Source organism: Capra hircus, chromosome 12, assembly GCF_001704415.2.
Source record: "Capra hircus breed San Clemente chromosome 12, ASM170441v1, whole genome shotgun sequence".
NCBI lineage: Eukaryota > Metazoa > Chordata > Mammalia > Artiodactyla > Bovidae > Capra > Capra hircus.
Genome location: NC_030819.1, coordinates 49,856,181 through 49,872,165, shown reverse-complemented (window position 1 = coordinate 49,872,165; position 15,985 = coordinate 49,856,181).

Below are 15,985 nucleotides of genomic sequence, written 5' to 3'. Positions count from 1 at the left end.
CATCCAGCCATCTCATCCTGGGTCGTCCCCTTCTCCTCCTGCCCCCAATCTCTCCCAGCATCAGGGTCTTTTCCAATGAGTCAACTCTTCTCATGAGGTGGCCAAAGTACTGCAGCTTCAGCTTTAGCATCATTCCTTCCAAAGAAATCCCAGGGTTGATCTCCTTCAGAATGGACTGGTTGGATCTCCTTGCAGTCCAAGGGACTCTCAAGAGTCTTCTCCAACACCACAGTTCAAAAGCATCAATTCTTCGGTGCTCAGCCTTCTTCACAGTCCAACTCTCACATCCATACATGACCACAGGAAAAACCATAGCCTTGACTAGATGGACCTTAGTCGGGAAAGTAATGTCTCTGCTTTTGAATACACTATCTAGATTGGTCATAACTTTTCTTCCAAAGAGTAAGCAAGCGTCTTTTAATTTCATGGCTGCAGTCACCATCTGCAGTGATTTTGGAGCCCCCCAAAATAAAGTCTGACACTGTTTCTACTGTTTCCCCATCTATTTCCCATGACAGATGGAAATTGTAACCAAATGCAATTCCCTATTTTTCATGCTTAAGGCACTTTCATTTTTCCTTAACAAGACAGATGTAAAATGTTTCTTATTATTAATTTATAATATATACTTATCTAGAAACCTAAAATGGTTTCTTTCTTGGAATTGACTATGAGGCCCATGAATGACTATGTTATTATTTTCATATTATAGCTTGGTAGAAAATCTGTTATTTTTGCTTTCAGTAAGTATGTTTATTTTTCTTTTTCATAAATTAAAATCTTAGCATATCAGACAGTATACTATAAGAGTAGCATACCTCACTCAATGCATATACAATATATTAAATATGCTATATAACATATAGAATATATGTTGCATGTTTTCAACATATACTATGTTGTTATATATTATTATATACTATATATGATGTATCACATAGGTTAGTATTATATATATAACTAATGGTATTTGCATATTTATGTGTATAAGATATATAGGTATAATAAAAACTCAAGTAGGGTTTCCCTGGTGGTGCAGTGGATAGGAATCCTGCCATTGCAGAGGACACAGATTCAATTCCTGGTCTGGGAAGATTCCACATGCTGCAGAGCAACTAAATCCAATCACGACTTCTTAACCTATGCTGTAGGGCCCATGAGGCACAACTAAGTCCCTGTGCTGCAACTAATGAAGCCTGTATGCCCTAGAGCCAGCAAGCCACAACTACTGAAGCACATGTGTCTAGATCCTGTGCTCTGCAACAAGAGAAGTCACTGCAATGAGAAGCCTGAACAAAGGAACCAACAGTAGCCCCTGCTCTCCACAACTAGAGAAGGCCCATGAGCAGCAATGAAAACTCAGTGCAACCAAAAGTAAATCAATTAATTAAGTGGGGGAAAAAAACCCCAAAACACTCAAGTGAGTTTCAAAATAGAAAAGAAATGCAGAGTATTCACAGAGCAGAAGAGATTTGAAGGAAAGATTGTTAGTGTGAGGAGACTTGTAGAGCCACAGGAGAGAAAGCATGACTGTTTAACAAATCAGCATCAGAGTAGAACAAGGCTTAGAGCATTCAGAAACAATTTGAGGACAAACTTCACTGATTTTACAAATTTTTCTAGAGCTGGTTCCTCATTTCCTGATGGTCTTGATTTTAACTGTTATTGACTTTAATAGTAACACACAGTGTCCAACTTACTTGAATTTGCATTGATTTATTTGCTTTAACTTTACCATTTTAAGTCAAGCACATTAAGGTTGACATTTCATGTTCAGCCAAGCCCAAGAGAGCTTCCAAATTAAACATAAAATTGCTGAGCTTCAGCCAACTCTTTTGGGTTCACAAGTTTGACAAGTTTTGTCATATTTTACAAAGAAACCTGGTGAGGAGTTCAAAAGGAATCACAAAACCCTATGGATTCTCAAGAATTTACTATAAAAGCTGGGTGGATAAGTTAAATTGAAATAGTGAACCTAGGTCTCAGCTAATCCAGAAACAATGCAATATGTCACTTAGAAACATAAGCAAGTTCTAAATAAACTTGACTTTCTTCTAAAATTGCTGAGTTTGCAAGCTATTGGATTTGAAATGAAATCTCCTTTTGACATTTGCTGAGACTATATATACATATATATATGTATGAATTTTTAAGTCATGAGAAGAGAAAAAGAAGTATTTCTTAATTCCCTGATTAAATATAAAAAGGAAACTTCAAGAACATTTGAACAAGGGATTATAACTCAGTTCACTATCAGAATAAAGATAACCAAATATTCTGACACTTGTCTCTTCGAAAGCTCGGTTCTGTTTCTCTTGCCATTCAAAATGAGCTGGACAGTACTCCACTATCAGAGTACCATAGAAGTAATGCCATAGCAGTTCTTACAGGTCTAGCCTTTACAACAACTGGCAGGTCTTGTGTCCTATATTTTGGAAGAATTATTTTTAGAACCTTGAACTGTCATTAAAGTAATTAGTTCACTATGGAGGGCCCATGAGGGAAAGTCCTAAAAAAAGGCTGTACTTAAGCTAGTTTTCCAGAGGACCCTGCCAAGGCAAGAATAAGGATGTTCTTATATCTCTAGACCAGTCCAGAAACCAAATGAATAGCTTGAATGACTCTAAGCAGAGCAACATGAAGAAGCATTGCCTTCTAAAATCTTATCTACAATCCTGATGCAAGGTTTAGACAACAAACTTTGGAGGTGTTCTGCTTTATGGCATAGATAGGATTATTAAATTAACTGCTTTATTTACTCTCTATAAGATCAATGAAATATCTTGAATTCTAGTAATAGCTATGTCAGCAGCATGCCCCTAAAGTAATTTAAGCAATTTTATAAAAGTTTCATTGAAAATGTGATTCTTTTTAAAGGAAGTAATGATGCTACTTGGTCAAACTTTTTTTTTCCCCAAACTAAATCATCTCTGAAGAGTAGTTCTGACTACTCCATGCATCCAAATATAAACATCCAAAATGTGAGGTTATATTTTAAAACAAATTTACATAAAAATAAAACAAAAATTATGTGAAATAGTAATTTAAAAAATACCACAGGATTAAGTGAGTGAAAAATCGCTTAAATTTTCTTCTAGAGGTCATAGCAAGTCAGCTTAATCTGATATGTGTTTTCTTCTTATAAGAGTAACATTCATAGAGTCAGCAGTTTTCAATTGATTTTGATGAGTTTTTTTTTAACTTGATGAATTTATGCATCATTGATTCAGCTACTCATGCAGTCAATAACATTATTGAAAACAACATGAAGAAGAGACTATTTTTGAAAGTTTTATTGCAAAAGCTTGACAATAATGCTTGAAAACATCAAGTATATTAATATTTGTACTTTGATAAAAGATCATCCAAATCTTTGAGAATAATGTTCTAAAATAACTTGGATATCCTAACAAAAAATTAATTTAAATGTTTTTGGTTATTTCTAAAGTCAATTTACTTGATAAAATTTTTGAAAAGTGTTAAGAAAAGCAATCTATTATAAAGTAGTCATAAGAACACAGATAAGATAAACTAAACTGAAATAATGAACTGTCATTGATATATAATATAAATTTACAGATTGGGAAGGATGATTACAAAATGTCTGAGTCATTCTGCTGAATATGCTGTAATTGATCTCAATAATAATAATAAAATAATAAATTTGCTGATATTCTGCAAGTTCAAATCACAAAAACATAGAATTTAACCTTTTTCTTGAGTTTAAGTCTAAAAATATTACCTGTGAGATTTATACCTTCAATATTTTAAAATTTATTTTTCATAGAACTTACAGGGAATCCAGATTGAAGGTTTTGGGTCTTCAAGTATGACCTCTATTTCATGTTTAATCACTTTTATAACACCCCTGAGAAGAGATGGTACAGAACAGTTAATATACCACTCCCTAACTCTTGAGAAAACCCTTTCATTTTTGGACAGCTCTGAATGTTAAAATATTCTTTATTATTCTGAAAAAAAATAAATTTATTCATTTTACTTTTATTTGTTCATACTTTCAACCCTTGGAAATACATAGAATATTTTACCCATCTTTATCCATATCCTGTACTTAACATCAACATCTTCAGGTAATCAGATATATACATATATCCACTACTGTGGGCAAGAATCCTTTAGAAGAAATGGAGTAGACCTCATAGTTAATAAAAGAGTTTGAAATGTGATACTTGTATACAGTCTCAGAAATGACAGAATGATCTCAGTTTATTACCAAGGCAAACCATTCAGCATCACAGAAATCCCAGTCTATGCCCCAACCACCGATGCTGAAGAAGCTGAAGTTGACCTGTTCTATGAAAACCTACAAGATTTTCTGGAACTAATGCCAGAAAAGATGTCCATTTTTTGGACATAGGGATTGGACTGCAAAAGTAGGGGTCCAGAGATGCCTACAATAATGGGCAAGTATGGCCTTGGAGTGCAAAGTGAAGCAGAATAAAGGCTAAGAGAGTTTTATCAAGAGTACACTCTATTCATAGCAAATACCCTTTTCCAACAAGACAACAGAAGACTCTACACATGCGCATCAACAAATGGTCAATACCAAAATCAGATTGGTCATATTCTTTGCAGCCAAAGATTGAGAACAGCTATGCAGTCAGAAAAAGAAGACCTGGAGCTGACTATAGCTCAGAACATCAGCAGCTTTTTACAAAATTCAGTGTCAAACTGAAGAAAGTAGGAAAAGTCACTAGGCCATTCAGGTATGACCTAAATCAAACCACTTATGATTATACAGTGGAGGTGATAAATAGATTCAAGGGATTAGATATGGTAAACAGATGCCTGAAGAATTATGGACAGAGATTTGTAACATCATACTGAAGGCAGTAACCAAAACCATCTCAAGGAAAAACAAATGCAAGAAGTCAAAGTGGTTTTTATAAGGAGGCTTTACAAATAGATGAGGGAAGAAAAGAAGTAAAAGGTAAGGAAGAAAGCGAAAGATATATTCAGCTGAATGCAGAGTTCCAGAGAGTAGCAAAGAGAGATAAGAAGGTCTTCTTAAAAATAAAAAAAGGTCTTCTTAAGTAAAAATGCAAAGAAGTAGAAGCAAACAATAGAATGGGAAAGACTAAAGATCTCTTTAAGAAAATTAGAGAGATCAAAAGAACATTTCATGCAAAGATAGGGATGATAAAGGACAGAAATGGTAAAGATCAAACAGAAGCAGAAGAGATTAAAAAGAGGTGACAAGAATAAGCAGAACTATGCAGAAAAAGGTCTTCATGACCTGGATAACCATGATGTTGTGGTCACTCATCTAGAGCAAGACATTTTGGATTAGGAAGTTAAGTGGGCCATAGGAAGCATTACTGTGAACAAAGCTAGAGGAGGTAATGGATTTCAAGCTGAGCTATTTAAAATCCTAAAAGATGACACTGTTAGTGTGCTTCACTCAATATGTCAGCAAGTTTGGAAAGCTTAGCAGTGGCCACATGACAGGAAAAAGTCAGTTTTCATTTCAATCCCCAAACCAGAAATGCCAAAGAATGTTCAAACTACCATAAAATTGTACTCATTTCACATGCTACTAAGCTTATGCCTAAAAAATTTCAAGATAGGTTTCAGCAGTACATGAACCAAGAACTTCCACGTGTACAATCTAGGTTTCTAAAAGAGGAATCAGAGATCAAATTGTCAACATTTGTTGGATCATAGAGAAAGCAAGGGAATTCCAGAAAATTATCTACTTCTGCTTCATTGACTATGCTAAAGCCTTTGACTGTGTGAATCACAAACTGCGGAAAATTCTTAGAGATGGGAATATCTGGCTCCTGAGAAACCTGTATGTGAGTCAAGAAGCAACAGTTAGAACTGAACATGGAACAACTGACTGGTTCAAAATCAGGAAAGGAGTATGACAAGGCTGTATATTGTCACCCTGTTTATTTAACTCATATGCAGAGTACATCATGCAAAATGCCAGGCTAGATGAATCACAAATTGGAATCACAATTGCTGGGAGAAACATCAACAACCTTAGTTATGCAGATGATACCATTCTAATGGCTGAAGGTGGAGAGGAACTAAAGAGCCTCTTGATGAGTGTGAAAGAGGAGAGTGAAAAGGCTAGTCTGAAACTCAGCACTCAAAAAACTAAGATCATGGCATTCAGTCCCATTATGTCATGGCAAATAGATGGGGGGAAAGCGGAAGTAGTGACAGATTTTATTTTCTCGGGCTCCAAAATCACTGCAGATGTTGACTGCAGCCATGAAATTAAGACACTTGTTCCTTGAAAGGTAAGCTATGACAAACCTAGACTACATATTAAAAAGCAGAGACATTAGTTTGTGGAAAAAAGTCCATATAGTCAGATCTATGGTTTTAGCAGCAGTCAATATGGATGTGAGATTTGGACCATAAAGAATGCTGAGTGCTTAAGAACTGAAGTTTCAAAAGCTGGAGCAGACTTTTTGTAATTCCTTGGACTGCAAGGAGATCAAACTAGTCATCCCTAAAGGAAATTGTCTCTGAATATTCATTGGAAGGACTGTTGCTGACACTGAAGTTCCAATATTTTGGCTACATAATATGAAGAGTCAACTCATTGGAAAACCCTTGATGCTGGGGAAGATTGAAGGCTAAAGGAGAAGAAGTTAGCCGAGAATGAGATGACTAGATAGCATTACTGACTTAATGGTCTGCTGCCGTCTATGAAGTCACAAATAGTCACACACGACTTACTGACTGAATAACAAATCTGAATCTTTATTTGACGATATCTATCATATTGTTCACAGTAGATTCTTTCTCCAGTAGAGATAATCACTTTAGTTCAGTTCAGTCACTCAGTCGTGTCTGACTCTTTGCGACCCTATGGCTTCCCTGCCTGTCACCAACTCCCAAAGCTTCTGTCCAGTTCAGTCACTCAGTTGTGTCTGACTCTTTGTGACCCCATGGACTGCAGCACACCAGGCCTCCCTGTCCATCACAACTCCTGGAGTTTACTCAAACTCATGCCCATTGGGTCGATGATGCCATCCAAACATCTCATCCTCTGTCTCCTCCTCCTCCCACCTTCAATCTCTCCCAGCATCAGGGTCTTTTCCAAGGAGTCAGTTCTTCGCATAAGGTGGCCAAAGCATTGGAGTTTCAGCTTCCACATCAGTCCTTCCCATGAACACTCAGGACTGATCTCCTTTAGGATGGGCTGGTTGGATCTCCTTGCAGTCCAAAGGACTTTCAAGAGTCTTCTCCAACACCACAGTTCAAAAGCATCAATTTTTCGACACTCGGCTTTTTTTATAGCCCAACTCTCACATCCACACATGACTACTGGAAAAACCATAGCTTTGACTAAATAAACCTTTGTTGGCAAAGTAATGTCTCTGCTTTTTAATATGCTTGGTCATAATTTTTCTTCCAAGGAGTAAATGTCTTTTAGTTTCATGGCTGCAGTCACCATCTGCAGTGATTTTGGAGCCTAAGAAAATAAAGTCTGTAACTGTTTCCATTGTTTCCCCATCTATTTGCCATGAAGTGGTGGGACAATATGCTTTATCTTCGTTTTCTGAATTTTGAGCTTGAAGCCAACTTTTTCCCTCTTCTCCTTTACTATCATCAAGAGGCTCTTTAGTTCTTCTTTGCTTTCTGCCATAGGGGTGGTATTGCCTGCATATCTGAGGTTATTGGTATTTCTCCCAGCAATCTTGATTCCAGCTTGTTCTTCATCCAGCCCAGGATTTCACATGAAGTACTCTGCATATAAGTGAAATAAACCAGGTGATAATATACAGCCTTGACATTCTCCTTTCCTGATTTGGAAACAGTCTTTTGTTCCATATCTGGTTCTGTGCTTCTTGACCTGCATACACATTTCTCAGGAGGCAGGTAAGGTGGTCTGGTATTCCCATCTCTTGAATAATTTTTCAAAGTTTATTGTGATCCACACAGTCAAAGACTCTATCATAGGCAAAAAAGAAGAAATAGAAGATTTTTTGGAACTCTGTTGCTTTTCCATGATCCAACGGATGTTGGCAATTTGATGTCTGGTTCCTCTGCCTTTTCTAAATCCAGCTTGAACATCTGGAAATTCATGGTTCATGTACTGTTGAAGCATGGCTTGGAGATTTTTGAGAATTACTTCGCTAGCATGTGAGATGAATGCAAGTGTGCAGTAATTTGAATATTCTTTGGCATTGCCTTTCTTTGGAACTGGAATGAAAACCAACATTTTCCAGTCCTGTGGCCACTGCTGAGTTTTCCAAATTTGCTGGCATATTGAGTGCAACACTTTCACAACATCATCTTTTAGGGTTTGAAATAGCTCAACTGGAATTCCATCACCTCCGCTAGCTTTGTTCATAGTGATGCTCTCTAAGGCCCATTTGACTTTGCATTCCAGGATGTTTGCCTCTAGGTGAGTGATCACACCATTGTGGTTATCTGGGTCATGAAGATCCTTTTTGTATAGTTCTTCTCTGTATTCTTTCCATCTCTTCTTAATATCTTCTGCTTCTGTTAGGTCCATACCACTTCTGTTCTTTATTGTGCTCATCTATGCATGAAATATTCCCCTGGTATCTCTAATTTTCTTGAAGAGACCTAGTCTTTCCCATTGTATTATTTTTCTCTATTTCTTTGCATTGATCACTGAGGAAGGCTTTCTTCTCTCTCCTTGCTGTCTTTAGAACTCTGTATTCAAATGGGTATATCTTTCCATTTCTCCTTTGCCTTTAGCTTCTCTTCTTTCTCAGTAATTTGTAAGGCCTCATCAGACAACCATTTTGCCTTTTTGCATTTCTTTTTCTTGGGGATGGTCTTGATCACTGCCCCTTGTACAATGTCACGAACCTCTGTCCATAGTTCTCCTGGCACTCTGTCTATCAGATCTAATCCCTTGAATCTATTTGTCACTTTCACTGTGTAATCGTAAGGGATTTGATTTAGGTTATACCTGAATGGTCTAATGGTTTTCCCTACTTTCTTCAATTTAAATCTGAATTTGGCAATAAGGAGTTCATGATCTGAGCCAGTCAGTTCCCAGTCTTGTTTTTGCTGACTGTTTAGAACTTCACCTTTGGTTGCAAAGAATATAATCAACCTGATTTCAATATTGACCATCTGGTGATATCCGTATGTAGTCTTCTCTTGTGTTGTTGGAAGAGGGTGTTTGCTAATGTACTGTGTTAGATAGTGAAAAATACTGCAGGACAAACAAATGAGAGACATGATTGGAGAATGATAGAGGTGGCATATACAAAGCTATTATACACATAGCATCATAAAAGGCCTCTTATGATAAGAAAGTATTTAGTCAATGGCTTCAAGAGATTGACAGAATCATGTAGAGATTCAAAATATAGCATTTCAAGCAAGGAAACAAGTACAAAGGCAGTGAAGAAAGAGCAAGTTTGTTGGGAAAAATAATAGGATGTTTGGTAAGTGTAATAAGACTGAGAAAGGAGATTCTACTATTTAGTTTTTAATACTCTCATTATCTCACTTTATTTTACCTTTCTAGACTCTTACGCTGAAAACATTGTCCATTATATTTAATATTTTCTCAGAATTTGTAAATATGATGTTTTCTATGATGTGATCATATCATTGATTATGTTATTAAACATAACACAGCCCAGGTCAGGGTTTCTAATTATGGCATTAGAAAATTTTTTCCTCTTGTTAAAAAAGTGATAATTACCACATGATGATCATGGAAATAACTGGATTTTCAAGAGGTTTAAAATGTATTAATTCAATAGATTTGAGAAATTTTGTTTTATATCAAACCTGTCTAAAATTGAAAAGGGAATCAGTAAAATATTTGTATAGAATTATATATATATAATATTCATTCTATTTATAATTTCGTAGATGTAATAGGTATATATGGAGAAGGAAATGGCAATCCACTCCAGTATTCTTGCCTGGAAAGTCCCATGGACAGAGGAGCCTGGCGGGCTACAGTCCATGGGGTCGCAAGAGTGGGACACGACTTGGTGACTAAACCACCACCACCAATAGGTATATATTTCAAAAGTGAGTGAAATTACTTTTCATTCAGGTAGATAAGTAGAAATTTCATGAGGATTATGGACCCCATGGCTTATAAATAATAACTGAAATATGAAGAGAATGACAATGACTATAAATGGACATCAGAACAAGGGTAAAAAAAAAAAAACAACAGGAAAATCTTTCTATTCAGTGATTGGAAAGGATTGAAATTTGGAGCAAAAGTGTTACACAGGCAGCTCTGAGGGTATATAGAAAATCGTTCAAGGTCACATTGTCGTTAAAACTACTGTAAGGCATTACAACCTGAATAAGCAGTTGGAAGGTTTTGAGTCGGATCCCAATGTTCACCATTAATTAATTTTCCTAGAATTAAAAATATGCAAAAAAGTTTAGAAAGTGTAGCTTATAGTGATGAGGAATGTCTACTGCCCATCTCATAAGAAGAGACAAATGTCACAAATTGGGAGGGTAAAAAGCTATTAGCTTTGAAAATATAGAATAAAGTAATTAATCTGAGTTATTTTGTCTTGGTTAAGATGGAAACCAAAAGATGAAATATAATGAAGTAAATTAAATTTCTGTATTAATAAATAAAAACTATACAAATACATAGTGATAAAAATGATAAGATTTTAAGATAAGAAATATCAGAAATCTTATTTCCTGTGTGTTCTGTGTCAGACAAGTGTGTTACATGCCAACCTGAACAACTAATGCTATTTTAGATTTCATTATTATAAATATAGTACACAGATCAAGAAGGTTAACATTTCTCTGGTTATTGGTCAGAGAGCATCTGGCATACCATATGCCACATGCCAGATGTTAGTGTTTCCTCCTAAAAGACATACTTATACTTCTTCTAGAATAAAATCTAAAGGAACATTTAAGTCTTTGTCCAGTTTAACTCCAACAGTTATTTGGAAACACATCTTTAGCTGTAAACTGCCCTCATTTAATTATCTGCAAATATCCTCAAATGCTTTCTTACTCAAGCCTACAGGGGTTAGTGTGAAAGTGAAAAGGGAGAGAATTCTGAATGACAAGAGTGAAGTTTCAAGGTGATTAGGTGAGAGAATAGCATTGAAACCTATACAATACCATATATAAAATATATGACCAGTGTTGAGTTTGATGCATGAAGCACCCAAAGCTGGTGCTTGGGACAACTTAGAGGAATAGGTTAGGGAGAGAGGTGGGAAGAAGGTTCATTATTGGGGGGACACATGTATACCTATGGCAAATCCATGTTGATGTATGGCAAAAACCATCACAATGTTGTAAAGTAATTATCCTCCAATTACAGTAAATAAATTGATTTTCAAAATAAATATATAAAAATGAAGACCCATTGGATAACAAGAGGCTGCCAGATGTCCTCTCCTTCCCTGATTTTGTTTATAGTTTTCTCTCACATAGATATTAGTTATTTTATCATCATTCAAGTTCTGGTTAAAATTGTACCTATTCTGAGATTTTCCCCAGTGTATCTATCAGGAACATTCCTCCTGCTATAATATCACTATAGTAACTCATAGATATATTTTTTTAAAGGACCATGATATTATAGTAGTTTTATTTATTTTTCACACTGTGGTTGCACATACAGACACACACACAGGTACATGCTTACATACACCCTTACACACACATCCCAAATCAAAACTTAAATTCAATTAAAGAAGTATAGATGAAAGCATTCAATTTTGAACAACCATTACAAAGGTGAAAAAAGGTTTATATTTTTCGTGGTTTCTTGGTTAGGAGTAAAGAAGAATAAAACAAGTTATTTTAATTTCAGAAGTAAAATTGATTCTCTTTTATAATAAATCATCTAATACAGTCCAGGGTTTATGAAAGTACTATACATATAACTCTGGGACCTCATACTTCATTAGTACTTTATAAAAAATAATACAGAAGAAAAGATGTAGAATTGTGTTCATGGGAGGAGAACAGACCCAGCACAAGTTCCCTCCTGAGTTAAAAAAAAGTTTTATGGGGCTTATGGGATTTGATAATAGAATAATTTGATAAATAGAAGGACTTTAGTAATATGAGTGTCAGACAGATGTAGCAGAAGTTAGGTAAAGATCAGCCGAGAGAATGGTAGTCTATAATTAGGAAAAAAATCACCTTCCAATTATTACAAACACAATTGGAAAAATAATAACATTTATATTTGCTACCTAAAAAAATAAAAATGTTAGAGGTAAATCAAATTTTGATTAACACAGAGCAGTTACAGATAGTGACAAAATCTAAGATGGTGACTTGATTATAGAAACTGTACAGAGAAAGACATATGAGGTTGAGATAATTAGAAATTCTGAGATTCTGGTGTTGTATGGTCAATCATATAACCAATGACATCAACAAGTATAATGGTATGACTTTAAAGCAGAAATAATGATCTGGGTGCCAAAGTTTTCAGTTTATTCTGGTGAATACTGATGAAAGTCAGTAGATTTAGCAATGATAAAAATCAGCGGGTACTTGAGCCAAATACCATGAACTCAAATAAGGGAGTTATTTACGCAGGTGCAGAGGTAAACAGTTTACATCTTTAATCTCTAGTTAGGTGAATGCTGAACCGCCTATATATAAAACTTGGGAAAGTGAACAAACTTATTTTAGTAGAAGCAGGACTGAACACAACTTCTTTCAGTGGAGGCAAGGATCAAAAGAATCAGGATTTTAAAGTCTTTAAGTTGTAAGTAGAATTGTTTAGCATAAAATGGATATGTTATAGTGTACCATGTTGTCATTTGGCATAAAAAGAAGAGGTGCAATTATAATTTTCATAATAAAAGTCACAGAATATTTTACAGATAAAAATAATAAAAATGAGATAGGCCTAGGACCTTCCATTCATAATAACAGTATGAATAGAATGGATATTTTTATGTTTGCATTAAGTTTGCCTTTGATCCCAAAAGAAGCATTGTCAAATTATGATGAAATCTGGAAAAAAATTCCTTACATCAAGGTGGAAATGTTAGAATGCTTTGATTTTTTTAATAGAAAATAGAGAATAGAAATAGTTTATTAAATATTCTTCACATTAGTTGAGGCACCTTTAGTAAAAGATTTCACATTTGCAATTTTTGAATACTTTTTCTCATACATTAACATAGCAAGATATTTTCTTGAAATTTTATCTTCTCTAAAAGTCCTTTTTGAGACAATTTCCCTAGACATGCTTTCCTAGACAATTTACTCATAGACATGCTTATGACCTTGAGATAAAACACATTCCATATAATAGGAATAGAAAAAAGAGAAACAGTGTCCAGTTTTGTACCCCCAAATCAGGCACTTGAAGTTCATGTCAAATCCAACAAAGTTATCTCACAGCATCTTAAACTTGTGGAAGGGAAGTAAAGATACGCAACTCATTTTTGATCACACTTAACCTGTGATAAGGAGCCATGTTATATGCTTTTCCTGGATTCTCCTCTCCCCTTCTATCTCTGTATAATACCCATGAAATATATAGTAACACTGAACCAATGTCCTAGATCACCTGAACCCAAACTATCCAGCTTATAGGGAAATCTTCCTTTTCAGTTTTGAGGGATGCTCATAATTTGGATATGTCCTCATTATATTTACAGTCTCAGTTTCTTCCTGTTTATTGGTTATCTTGCACTCTCAAATGGGATGCAGTTTGAACAATGAATTATATACTCAGCCATCTTATGAAAAACCCTATCCTGAATCCCTTTGCCTGCAAATGAGAACCAATTCCTTGGTGCCCAGAGGGGTAATGACAAAGAAAGAACTATATTTGTTGACATTACATGGTGATTCCAGATCATAGTTCACAACTTTGTTGCACCAAGGGGATTGCATAACTTAATGAAGCTATGATCCATGTCATTCAGAGCCACCCCAGATGAATGAGTCATAGTGGAGAGTTATGAAAAAATGTGGAAAATAAGCCCCCCAGTTCAGAAGATGGGGGCAAATTTAATTCAGATGACCATTGTATCTACTACTGTGGGCAAGAATACATTAGAAGAAATGGAGTAGCCCTCATAGTCAACAAAAGACTTCAAAATGTGGTACCTGGTTTCAGTCTCAAAAACAGAAAAATTATTTCACTTCATTTCCAAGGGTAAACCATTTTAACATCACATAATCAAAGTCTGTGTCCAACTGCTGATGCCCAAGAAGCTGAAGTTGAGCCATTTTATGGAGACCTACAACATCTTCTCTGATGGCTTAGATGGTAAAGTGTCTGCCTACAATGTGGGAGACCTGGGTTCGATCCCTGGATCAGGAAGATCTCCTGGAGAAGGGAATGGCAACCCACTCCAGTACTCTTGCCTGGAAAATCCCATGGACAGAGGAGCCTGGTAGGCTACAGTCCAAGGGATTGCAAAGAGTTGGACACAACTGAGTGACTTCACTTCACTTCACAACACCTTCTAGAGCTAGCAACAAAAAAAGATGTTCTTTTCACGTCAGGAGATAGGAATGCACAAATATGAAGTCAAGAGATACCCAGAAGTTTATCAGGCAAGTTTAGCCTGGGAGTACAAAATGAAGCAGTGCAAAGGCTAACAGTTTTGTCATAGCAAACACCCTCTTCCAACAACACAAGGGATGACTTTACACATGGACATCACCAAATGGTCAATACCAGAATCAGATTGATCATATTCTTTGCAGCCAAAGATAGAGAAGCTCTATATAGTCAGCAAAAACAATACTTTAAACTGACTATGAGCCAGGTCATGAACCTCTTGTGGCAAAATTCAGTCTCAAACTGGGGAAAGTAGGGAAAACTACTAGGCCATTCATGTATGACCTAAATCAAATCACTTATGATTATAGGGTAGAGCTAACCAATAGATTCTAAGAATTAGACCTGGTGGACAGAGTGCCCAAAGAACTATATAGAGAGGTTTGTAATATTGTAAAGGAGGCATTGATCAAAACCATCCCAAAGAAAAGGAAATGCAAGAAACAAATGGATCATCTGAGGTGGCTTTACAAATAGCTGAGGAAAGAAGAGAAGCAAAAGGCAAGGAAGAAAGGGAAAGATATATCCAACTGAATGCAGAGTTCCAGAGACTAACAAGGAAAGATAAAAAGTGTTTCTTAAATGAACAATGCAAAGAAAAAGAGAAATTCAAGAGAATGAGAGGAATAGAGATATCTTCAAGAAAACTAGAAATATCAAAGGAACACTTTATGAAAGGATAGGCATGATAAAGGACAGAAATAATAGTGATTTAATAGAAACAGAAGTGATTAAGAAGAGGTGCCAAGAATACAAAGAACTGTACAAAAAAAGGCCTTAATGACCTAAATAATCATGATGATGTGGTCACTAACCTAGAGCCAGGCATCTGGGAGTGTGAACTCAAGTTGGGCCTTAGGAAGCATTACTATGAGCAAAGCAAGTAGAGGGGATGGAATTTCAGCTAAGCTGTTTAAAATACTAAAAGCTGATACTGTTAATTTGCTGCACTCAATATGGCAAATTTGGAAAACTCAGTGGTGGCCACAGGACTGGAAAAGGTCAATTTTTATTCCAACCCCAAAGCCAGAAATGCCAAAGACTGTTCAAACTACCATACACTTGAACTCATTTCACATGCTAGCAAGGTAATATTCAAAATTCTTAAAGTTAGGCTTTAGCAGTACGTGAACCAAAAGCTTCCAGCTGTACAACCTGGGTTTAGAAAAGACAGAAACCTGAGATCTAATTGCTGACATTCATCGGATCATGGAAAAAGCAAGGAGATTCCCCCAAAACATGTACTTCTGCTTCATTGACTATACCGAAGCCTTTGTTTGGATCACAACAAACTGTGGAAAGTTTTCCAAGTGATTGAATTACCAAACCACTTTACCTGTCTCTTGAGAAACCAACGTGTGGGATAAGAAGCAACAGTTAGAACCAGACATGGAACAACTGACTGATTCAGAATTGAGAAAAGTGTACAACAAGGCTATATATTGTCATTCTGCTTATTTAAAA